Below are 8358 nucleotides of genomic sequence, written 5' to 3' on the forward strand. Positions count from 1 at the left end.
GAACCGTGTCCAACTTTGATTTCCTTGATCCTTATTATTTGTAATTGACTAAGTAAGCAAAAACATCAATAGGCCAAATGGCAATCTGAGTTGATGACATTCATTCTGAGACCCTACTAATAACATTTAGCAAGCCAGCACCATGGTTACATCTCTTTGCAGAGAGGGGGTTGGCCCACATCATTATATCCAGTTGGCATGTGGACAGGGTGTGAGGGGAGGTGAAGCCCCATGGAGTGCCTTGGCATGTAACCAGAACAAGACTCCTATTAATGATCAGAAACCCTCCCAGCAATACAGAAAAACAAGGCATGGCAGGAGAGAAGAGGGTCCATTCCCATGAGCAGGACATGCTGAGGGTCAAGCTGTTGAACCCTAAGAGTTGGCATTTCAGGGACCTAAGCTCTTGTTTGTTCTGATACAGGTCATACCTGCAGTACCACTCACAGCCTCCAATATGAGGTACTAAATAAATGCATATTAGTCTGCCCTAATGCACAATACCAAAGTGTTTGTTTTTTAAGTGATGCTTAATGCGCAGTAGACTATTTTACTCCACATTAGTGTAATTGCACATTTTTTACATGACCTATTTTACCTAAGTAAAATAGGTTACCATACATTAAAGCACACATATAGACACACCCACAGAATTTCCTTCTATTCACATATAGCAAAGCTTGATTTTTTCCCCCCTGTAACCTGCTTTGAAGCCCAGTAACATTCAGTAGAAAGACTCCCATTAACTTCGGTGAACTTTGGATCACAACCTATATTTACAACACCAAATAGAATAAAGAAATGGTTTTCCCAAGAAGCCTGTTTACAGCAGAATGTGCTCTTTCTTTAATTCTAATGATTTCCAGCTATTTTTATGTACAGTAGTTAGTTTTCAGACTGATGAGATGGAGTCTCATTTGTGCAGATGGGAAATGCTTATTATGCTAATAGTGTTCTGCATTGTTAGCGGAGATTATTAGACAGAGATGTTAGAAATGCCTCTAGTGGAATTAAGTAGGTGACAAGGTAAAACGAAGAGATAAATGGCAATAGTGATTAGGAAATGGATTGTGCTGAATATGGCAAGTACAATGGAAGAAGAGAAAGAAAATTCATTTCTTACGGGAAATAGTTTGACCAAGAAGTTTATCATTAGAAAGAAAAGATGCAGAATGGGTTAGCCAAAAAAAAAAAAAATCACTGATTCTAAATAAGGTTGATAAACTAAAATATACTATTTAATCTGAAGAAAGCTTGAGAAAGTGTTGAAAGGGAGGAAGGAAAAGAACCAGAACACCTATTAAAAAAAAAAAGGACACCACACACAGTTTCATGTTTTACAACTAATATATTCTTCCAAGTGTCTGTTTCAGGTGTAACCAACTATATATTTTACATGTAATTCAATGAAATGCAATATTTGTCTTTTCTGAATGCTTAATAAGTCAATAAAACACACACACTAGAGGTAATTGTGCTGACTGAACACTTTATATCAGTCATCAGAGCAGTATTTAATATTTGTTGTTTCTGTTCCAGAACCATTGTAACAGCAGGAAAATGGAAATCACAGCTAAGGATCCAGGCACAACAAATTCCAATTTATTCCTGAAGTACCAAGTAAGAAAGTCCTAACTGTAGCATATCTTCTTTAAATGTGTGGTTGAAATCAAAGCCCATTTACACTGCATTCTTGAATGTTTAGACATTCATTGTAAATTCACTGAATAGGACCCTTTTTCTTTGCCACTGGACCACTGGTGAATCAATCCTGATTTCTGCCAATATACTTCTGCCAACCTGTTTGCTACTGACATTGATGAAATCAGATTTCACTGCAAATTTCCATCACAAGTGATATTCAGACCACTCCTTTTGACTATTTGATTTTTATTCATTATATAGAATTGACCATTGAAATTTAATGAGTATTTTTTTCTGCTCCCTTATGGATGACTGAATCTTTCTTGAAAAAGAATAACAATGAAAAGTAAATAGCTGTTAGGAAATAATTGATAGCAAACACTCTTGGTTGCAAGCAAGATTTTCTGTATTTGTGTCTGGCATAGAATATAATGGCTAATTTACTTCAGATTTAACTTCCCTGAGAATGAATATGTGTTGGGTAGAGTACTCTGTAAGGATGCAGTCAGCTAGCTTTGGTTTTGTTGGTTCATTTCTCCTCACTTTGGATGGCTCATTAGTGATGAGATCATGGGCATATTGATTAGATAACTTGCATTGATTTGGATGAAGCTATGGACCTGATGTTAGCTTGTATTTCCTCATTTTCGTAGTTTCATAGTTTCATAGTTAGTAGGGTCAGAAGGGACCTGAGCAGATCATCAAATCTGACCCCCTGCCATGGCAGGAAATAGTACTGGGGTCAAACGACCCCAGCAAGGTGGTTGTCTAGCCTTGTCTTAAAGACCCCCAGGGTAGGAACCAGCACCACTTCTCTTGGAAGTTGGTTCCAGATCCTAGCCACTCTGACAGTGAAGTAGGACCCCCTGATGTCTTATTTGAATTTACCCTCTGCCAGCTTGTGACCATTATTTCTAGTTACTCCTGGTAGTGCTCAGGGGAGCAGGGATTCCCCCAGTGCCTGCTGGTCCCCTCTGACTAGTTTGTAACAGGCCACTAGATCCCCCCTCAGCCTTCTCTTGTGGAGGCTGAACAAGTTCAGGTCCCATAGGTTCTCCTCATACGGCCTGCCCTGCTGCCCCTGATCATGCAAATGGCCCTCCTCTGGACCCTCTCGATGCTGTCCACATCCCTTCTGAAGTGCAGCACCTAGAACTGGATGCAGTACTCCAGCTGTGGCCTGACCAGTGCCGTATAGAGGGGGAGGATCACCTCCTTGGACCTGCTTGAGATGCATCTGTGGATGCACGACAAGGTGCGGTTGGCCTTCCTGACCACGTCCCCACACTGCCGGCCCATGTTCATCTTGGTATCAATGATGACTCCAAGATCCTTTTCTGCCTCTGCACTGATGAGAAGGGAGCTCCCCAGCCTGTAGGTATGGTGCTGGTTCTTCCTCCCCAAGTGCAGCACCTTGCACTTGTCAGTGTTGAATCCCATCCTATTCTCATCCGCCCACCCCTGTAACCTGTCTAGGTCTGATTGTAGTCTATTCCTTCCTTTGAGCATGCCCACATCCCCCCACATCTTTGTGTTATCAGCAAATTTGAACGGGGTGCTTTTTACCCACTTGTCCAGGTCACTGATGGTAATGTTGAACAGTGTGGGCCCGAGGACCGAGCCCTCCAGAACCCCACTGCCCATATCCCTACAGGTCGAAAATGACCCATCCACTACCACGCTCTGGGTGCGGCTCTCCAGCCAGTTGGCGACCCATTTGACTGTGTAGGTGTTGACACCACAGTCCCCTAGTTTCTTAATGAGAACGGGGTGAGAGACAGTGTCAAAGGCCTTCTGAAAGTCCAGGAAGACTATGTCCACTGCTACCCATGAATCTAAGGATTTGGTGAACTGTTCATAGAAGGCCACCAGGTTGGTCTGACAGGACCTGCCTCTAATGACCTGGGTTTGTTGCCCCTAAGCATAATCTCCCCTGCTGGCCCCTTGTGGACATGTGCTAGAATAATTCTCTCAAAAAGCTTACCCAGGATCGAGATCACATAAATGGACAGTAGCTCTCTAACAATCTTAATTCCAGCCAGGAGGCCTAGATTCACCTAAGTTTTAGTAGCCTCGCTCCTATTAAATATGCTACTGAAATCATGGAGAATTAGAAGCCTGACAAGTAATTCAATACCTAGGGATCTGGACTCACTTCTCTGTTTCTTTATTTCCTCCTTTTACTATTGTGGCGCTGAGTTTCCGGACTCATTGTGATAGTTATTGTGATCTGTTTATCCAAGTTAGGTGGCAGAGAGGAAAATGAGGCAGAGAGAGGCAAAAAGACTCACTCAATATTATATAGGGGCTTCTTCAGTCTGCTGCTGGGTCTGCTTTCCATCCCTAACTAAAAGGACTGACCACCTATATTAACCCATTCCTTACCTTCCCCACCCCACGCAGTTCAGCTTCCCCTGGAAGATCTGAGCATCAAACACAGAAGTCGAGACAAGTAATTGGTGTGATTCCTATAAAGGAGTTTGGGCTTTCCTATTCAGATTGCCCTCTATTTTCTCTTCTTCTGTGCTTATTCATGCAGAGGAGGAAGGTCGTATAAACAAGGAAGGAAGGCTTGTGTGGCTCATGGTAGCAGATGGAAAACCTTAGAGTTGCCCCAAAATAGAGGTAAAGTCATACCCAAAGGAAGTTTGTGTTGGAACAGGAAATGGAAAGCAGGTCTCTCATATTTTATCATTGGCAATGTGCCAGATAAATAAGGAGTGGTAAGAAAACTGACTCCTTGAGGAGTTGTGGATCAAAATACAAAGGGTGAACCAGGAATCTAGGTGTATGTGAATGCAACACTCCCATGCTGTTGCCACATGGAACTGCTAACGCTACCTCCAATGTGGGTGATTATGTGTTGTAAGTGGAAGAAATTACATTATTTTTCAGAGGTGGAGGTAGTTCATATACTGATAAGGACTTTACTTGAGTCCCATCAAGCGGGGAAGGAGAAACAGACACTATGCCCATGGTCAGGAATTTATGGTTCCCAAGTCCAGCAATTTACATCATTGAGCGAGGAGCTGTCTCCTGCTGGGATGGAAGTGGGTGCTTCTCCTTTGTTTGGAACTTCTGTTAGGTTGAGAAAGCTTATACATTTTTAAAGAGTCTGCCAGTTGCAATATTATTTGTTTGTGATGAGTGCATCCTTCCCATTGTGCTGCTGTTGCTAGAGGGAAAGAGAGAGGGAAATTAAACAGCAGGGCCTGCACAGAGTCTTTTAATTCCTCCTCAGGCTTCAGCAGCTGTGTTCTTTGGTTCCCTAGTGGCAGAGAATAGTAGGGTGCCCTTCCTTTTGTGGTGTTGCTGCTATGAGGAGGAACAAAGTTATATCCTGTAGAACATTTCCAGACCATAAACAGCAACATGAATCCAGTCTGCCTCCATTCAGCATTTTCACCTACAATTAATTATTATCTTATTTCACAGAGCTATTCACACACATATGAGAGGGCTTGGATACCAATGGAAAAAGAGAGGCTGAGAGCAGGACTAGAGACATAATACCCTCCTTTCAGAAGTCCAGTCCATTTGTAAATTGTTAGAAGCACTGTCATCAGTCAGAACCCCCAGCTGTGACTCTGACCTCTGCCCTTCCTGAATAGCAAAAGTGTAGAAAACATGTGAGACCCCTACAAACAGACAGATCTGCTTAAGAAAGGGGAATCTGCTACTAACCCTGAAAGAGAAAACAGTTGCAGAATAATAGAAAATTAGGGTTGGAAGGCACCTCAGGAGGTCATCTATGCTGCCTGTACAAGTCCAACCCCCTGCTCAAAGCAGAACCATCCCCAACTATATTATATCAGCCAAGGCTTTGTCTAGCTGGGTCTTAAAAACCTCCAAGGATGGAGATTCCACAACCTCTCCAGGTAACCTGTTACAGTGCTTTACTACCCTCCCTATGAGAGAGTTTTTCCTAATATCTAACCTAAACTTTTCTTGCTGCACCTTGAGACCATTGCTCAGTGAGGTGCCTCTTGCCTGCCTGGCAGCAGTGGGGGTGGTGGTGATGGGTTGTTCCCCCTGCTGCTGCTGGGTGGGCAGGGGGCGCCTCACCATGGCAGCATAGGGCTCATGGTGGCAGCTTTGGGCTTCCTACCCCGTCCTGCTCTGCCCTGCCACACCGGGTCCCACCTGCTATGGAGGACCCAGGGAGAATGCAGCAGGGTGGGAAGCCCAAGCCTGCAACAGGTAGCTTGCACCTTCCTTGCATACAATTCTGTGGGGCACATGCCCCTATGCCCCCTTAAGACTGCTCATGGTGGCAGAGAGCCAGCTCCCCCTCTGTCCCTCAGACAAATTACCCGCATTCCCATCTCACTCCCTACCTAGGCTTTGTGGCTGCACATGGCCCTGAGCTCCAAGCCCCATGCACTGCCCAATACCTTCCCTCCATCATTATGGGGGCCACATTTCCCCCCCTTCCACCCAAACTTACCTGGGAGAGCTGCTCTCCAGGGTGGCTGGTGGCTATGTGCATGTGTATGTACACACATGCACATGGCACCCCCTGCCTGACCACCCTCCTTCCATTCCCTCAGCCCCTTGCAGGCTTGAACTCTGCCAGCCTACAAGGGGAAACCTGCCTTAGCCTACATTTTTCTCCTTTAAAGTTTTTACTGCATTTTCCCATTGTGAACGGAAACCACAGATCCCTGATGATGATGACCCAGAGAGGAAGTAGAGGGGTCATATGACCCAGTATAAACCCAAGTTACTTGGAACCTGCCACCAAGGGGTGTGGCAAACCCCATGCAGGACATTATTTTGAACCAGGACTGGTGTTTGCATTTTTTGGTTTTTGTTCCTTGCCCTCCTCCCCCCATTTTGGTTGGGTTGCAGGGGGTGACCAAAGGATAACCCAAACCTGAAATTGCACTGAGTGGATCATTGGCGATGCATAGGGTATGCACATGGGTGCACGTGCACCTCCTGGGGTTGGTGGTACACCCCCTACAATTCATCGCTGCTGATGCTGCCAGTGGTGCCTGCGGGCAGTCACTGCTTGCCACCCCCCCCGTCACTGCTGACACTGTTGCTGATGTTTGCGGGCACTCACCAATTGCCACTGGCTGCTGCCACTGGCAGTGTCTACAGGTAGTCGCTGACTGCTGGTCGGCACTCTCCACCCCCCTTGCCCACGCTGACACTGCCATGGCCACCTGTGGGAGCTCCCTGCTTGCCGCCACCACACCCCCACCACCGCTGCCACCTGCAGGTGGTTGCCATGCCTCCTCATCCTTCGGGACATGCAGTGGACAGAGTATAAGAACTGGAGTGTGTTCTGTGGCTGAATGAGGCCCGGTTTGCCCAGACTGTAAAGCCAGATGGTATGTTTGGTGACTACAGGAGGCCAAGCTTGCCTGCATTATAATGTAGGAGGTGGCAGGGGAAGAACACAGCTCCAGGCCCCTAGCTGTCTGCGTAGCAGATTGTGGGTCCTGGAACCTGAGGTCATGGGGCATGACCAGAGCTGAGCCAGGAGCTTGCAGTCCTAAACAGTGGACCCTGAACTAGAGGGCTCAATGAGAGTAAAATTAGGATGATGGAAAGGGGGAGCCTCTGACGAGATAGGGCCTGCTTCTTTAAAAGCGTGGCTTACTCTCTGTGCAACCTCCCCTACTAATGCTAACATCAAAGGCATGGTGGACAAGAATACTGAATAGGGGACAGATCAGAGGGTGTAGGCACTAGTAGGCCTCCAGAGGCGGATACACTGTAGTGGCACTTGTAAGTCGCCTATAGCAGCTGTTGAAATTTCTGGGGATAGAGATTCCACAGCTTCTCTAGGTAGCCTGGTCCAATGCTTGGCCACTCTCATAGTCAGAAAGTTGTTAGTAGTCTCCAACCTAAATATTTCTGATGTAGTTTAAGGGAGAAGTCCTCTCTGCTACAGTCCCAGAGAAAAGTTTATCTGTCTTTTTTATAAACACCCTTCATATTAAATAAACCTAGTTCTTTCAGCCTATTATGCTTTCCAGGCTCTAATCATTTTTGTCACTCTGTACTGGACTCTTTCTAATCTGTCTACGTCTTTCCTGATGTATGAGGACTCAAACTGGACACAGAACCAATGCCAAAATATTTCATTAAGAGATAACTTAACCTGAACTGAAACTTTAGGTTTATCAAACTGACTAGAAACACTTTTAGATCAGTACAATTTGTGTTCTTCTGGCCTGTCTCGGTGCCCTACAGGACAGGTGCTTGAGGTGCCTTAACCCCCCATTCTCCTTTCTAGGCCAGCCTTCTAGGATGAACTATATTTCCCATGATGCTTTTAAGCCTTGAAGCACTATGATATATTGTGGAAATCCAATGGTTGCAATGCATCCTGGGAGACCTACTGTCTAACTCAGGCTTTATAATCATTTACTTGAACTAAGTTTTGTTTGAACTACAGCACCTGTTTCAGAAAATTATCCAATCTTGATTTAAAAAGTAAATAGGACTGTAATACAGACTGTATTATGCAAACCAACAAAAGTCAGTTCCTTAATTACTAGCTGAGATGCATCTGACACGACAAATATATCACTGTTAGAAATATTATTAAAAATGCATTATCAATAGCAGGTTTAGAAAAAAACACAGCTGCTAGCCCTCCTTGTCTTCTTAATGGGAGAGGGAAGGGGGGGTTGAAAACTGAAGGGAAAACTACCAAAGGCTCTTTGTATTAAGTATCACCCCCTCTTTGTTTTGCAA

General features: G+C 45.0%; 1 long non-coding RNA gene across 1 annotated transcript in view; it reads right to left on the reverse strand.

Annotated features, from left to right (window-relative positions):
- Positions 1-494: 494 nt before the first annotated feature.
- Positions 495-8358, reverse strand: part of LOC109312196 — a 13536-nt gene continuing 5672 nt past the window's right edge. The window contains exons 2-3 of the long non-coding RNA XR_002101730.1: positions 2025-2027; positions 495-589 (exon numbers count right to left, since the gene is read on the reverse strand). This is a non-coding gene — a long non-coding RNA (uncharacterized LOC109312196). The remainder of the gene's footprint in view (positions 590-2024; positions 2028-8358) is intronic.

Source organism: Crocodylus porosus, unplaced genomic scaffold (assembly GCF_001723895.1).
Source record: "Crocodylus porosus isolate Cpor-Errol unplaced genomic scaffold, CroPor_comp1, whole genome shotgun sequence".
NCBI lineage: Eukaryota > Metazoa > Chordata > Crocodylia > Crocodylidae > Crocodylus > Crocodylus porosus.